The sequence below is a fragment of the Microchirus variegatus genome (genome assembly GCF_963457635.1).
Source record: "Microchirus variegatus genome assembly, chromosome: 5".
In the NCBI taxonomy this organism is placed as follows: Eukaryota; Metazoa; Chordata; class Actinopteri; order Pleuronectiformes; family Soleidae; genus Microchirus; species Microchirus variegatus.
The window spans coordinates 20,987,626-20,991,266 of NC_139806.1; positions in this window are offsets into that span (position 1 = coordinate 20,987,626).

The window sequence follows — 3,641 nt, forward strand, 5'->3', positions numbered from 1 at the left end:
GCTGACAGGATTGGGAGGGATATACGAGTGAGGATGGTGAGAGTGCTCAGAGGAGAGGGCTGCGAGATAGGGATGGCAATTAGGAGAGAGAGTGCGCGCTATGTGTGCGCTGAGTTCTGTGTGCCCTTAGGCTTAGTAAAGAATGGAAGATATTTCTGAATTGGAAAGGGATAATATGGAAAACGGCGGGTGAAGAAGTGCAGCGGTGAGGGGGCATGTCTGTGGCTGAGGAGACTGAGAATGAATGAGCAGAGATGGTGAGTGAGAGAAAATCTCTGAAATGATCTCTGAAGTTGTAGAGAGATGTTCATTCCATCCTCATCTCACTCCGGCTGAAACCAGGAAAATAAAGAGAGACCGTTCAGATGTGCCAGTGTGAAGAGGACAGAGAGGAACAGAGGAGAAAATGCATCTTGTCTTCAGGCTAGATGAAAACTGCCCCCCCCCCCCCCTTTTGCTGCCACCACATCACCCTCAGCACTTTGAAGCACGCTGTGTTTCTGCTCCTCCAGGCAGCTGAGGGGGTTTGTTCATGAGGTGTAGTGTGCTGGGAGGCAGGCAGACGTAGGCTCGGTCATCACATCCTCAGAAGTAAACAATCCGTTGCACTTGAAACCTCCTTTCCTTGAGTTTGTTTGTTACCTCTCTTTGTTCCTCCATCCAATGAGATTGAAGTCTTTTTCTTTCTCTTTTCTTAATCTCCAATTCAAGGAGAATTGGTCAAAGAAGACACAGGCTTGTGTAGGAGTTGTTATTGTCCTATAGCCTTGTCATAATATGCCACCCACCAAATTGCTTTGTATTTAAAAAAACAAACAAACAAATGTTATCCATTGTTCTTCTCCAGGCACAGAGGAGGCTGTGATTTCAGCAGGATCAGCCTTGACTCAACCAGATAAGAGAGCAGAAGAGCAAAGGAGATGCTGGCGGCTTTATAGCACGAGCATGAGCAAGGACAAAGACGTAGTGGGAAGAGGCAGACACACACACACGCGCACACACACACGTACAATATGACTGAGTGCACGTAGGCTCTGTATGATTCTGGGATACATAGCTAATATCAGGGTCTCCTAGCAACATTAGCCCTCTATCCATCTTGTTTGAAGCGTGCCTTTGTAACTATTTGTCTAAGACCCTCTCTCCTCTTTCTCTCTTTTTTTTTCTTCTCTCTTCTCATTCTCTTCCACAAGAAATTCAAATAAAGAAACCACTGCAGTAATATACAAAGAGCGTGTCAACAGAATATAGCGTTGTCAGGTTAACTCTGACGTTCAAACAAGTTGAGAAATGTACAACATCACGGACGTGTGGGCATGTGCGTCACTGCTGCGTTCCATCTGTTTTTAATGTTGGCACCCATGTTAACAGATTTGGCGTTTCTTCTGTGTTATTCACGCACAATGCGCGCAGTTCCCTGCAAAAGTAGAGGGAGAACAGATCTGTTGATCATGATATTGACAGTCTACCAGGATGACGACATACAGCTGACACATCTCACAGTCCGACATTGTCAGAGATCAATCAGGAAAAAAAACATATTGGTGGTGTGGGGAGACGCTCGAGTGAGATGCAGCAGATACACAGCTGGTGTGAACTCACACACGCCACGCATCCAGTGTGATCCAGGCCTAAGTGAGGTTTGTTTTTTGTTGTTTATCATTTATTCATTTTCTACCACTTTATCCTCCACATTAGGGTCAAAGGTCGCTGGAGCCATCCCAGCTGACACAGAGCGATTACACCCTGAACAGGTGGTCAGTCACTCTCACTTTCACACCTACGGGCAATTTATGCTGCAAGGCATAAATTGTGTAGCCCTTATTTGTTGTTTATTTCTCCTTAAATTATCATTCCGAAGTCTCCCTCTGGAAGCACCTGGACCCTATACTACTACTACACTATAAAGTAGTTTATAGTGACATCTAGAGGAGAGGCTGAAATTTACAACAACAAACTGCTCCTCTGCTCACCCCCTCCCTTCCCTGAAGGGCTACGGTATCCTCAGCCGGTCAAATGTCGTCCTCGTCGTCTGTCAGCAGATGAGATTTATTCAGACAACGGGAGGGAGGGGGAGAGGGCGAGGACGAGGGACAGCTCTTCGTGACCGCGGTAGAGCTGACAGAAGCCGGCGAGGGAGAGGGCGAGCTTTGTCTATACAGGCTCCAGTAGAAACATGGCGTCTCGCTGCTAACAGTGGCTATGCAACAGCGGCCCGTGACCATGTTATTTTACATGACTTTTTGAAACACTACGAAAATGAAACAAAAACTATTACACAGCGACTAGACAATGCAGGAGCACATATGTATAAAAAAGTGGATTTTGGGTTATATAAACCCATAAATACTACACAGTGTCCCTTTAAGCGCTTAAGAAAAAGAAAAGTATCAGCAAAAAAAAACGTTATCAACAAAATATCATAAGCATATGCATATGCTATCATTAATGTTTTAACCAAAGCAGGGAGTGCAAACCTCTGCCAAGTTCACCCAGTTTCCCGAGGAATACGAGTGTTTAATAGAAAATGTGAGCGCTCGCTCATTTTGTTGCAAAAGCAAAGATTCCTGCCACTGTCTCCTCGTGGGAATCAATGGTTTTCACTCTGAAGAGGGAGGAAACAAAGAAGCAGCATTCTGCATTCTGCACCGCAGACAAGGAAATACATTTTCCTGAATAAGTTAACTCACACAAACACACACAAACACACACACACCATTGATCCGGTCAGAAGCTAACGAAACTGAAGCACAGGCTGACCACAACGCCAACTTATGACACAAACCACAGCTGTTATTCAACAACAAAGTTTAGTATAAAGTTTGTTATATCAGTATTAAGCATTATTATTTTTACATTTTTTGTAATCCGTCACTCTGTTTGAAGAGCGTGATTCATGCAACCAGTTTTCATTGGGATAGACAACTGGGTTTAAGTGTGCAATTATCCATTGTTAGGAAAATGAGACCACACAATCATGGGTAAAGTAAAGAGTCTCTTGTCCAACAAGTGGCTTTTTTTGTGTCGTGTTCAACACAAAAAACACAAGTGCAATAACGTGCACTTGTAGACAGATGGGAAAAACAGTTTGCTGCATTTCATCTTTAGCTGGATTGTTAAATTCACTGCTTCGCCACGCAAATGCATTTCACGACACGCTGACCTTGTTCCTGTCCATCCTTCTGTGATTTAATGAAAAGTGGACAGCATTTTGAGGACGGATCTGAACATACTCGATTTGTCCTTAATGCACCTTAAGATTTGATCGCCAAAGCCGTATTTGCAGAACGTGTCCACATTTCTGAGCGTGCACACGTGCAATCTGTCTGAAGGACAGATTAGAGACCACCTCCTCAGCTGACGTCCACTGACCTGCTGCAGTTCCACAGAGAACTTAAAGTATTTTCTAGTGCTGTCAGTTAAACGCGTTAACGTGAACCCATTTTAACGGCATCAATGTTTTTATTGCGCGATTAACGCTTTTTTTGGCGAGCAAACTTTGTCGTTTTTTTCCACATGCTGTTGCCTCAACTAGTAACTTTAGAACAACTACAACACCACACCGGATCTAGATAGACCGAAAACAACAGACATGCTGCTTGAGGCGGTCAAAGAATAGTCGCCTCGCGCAAGTAAGAGTA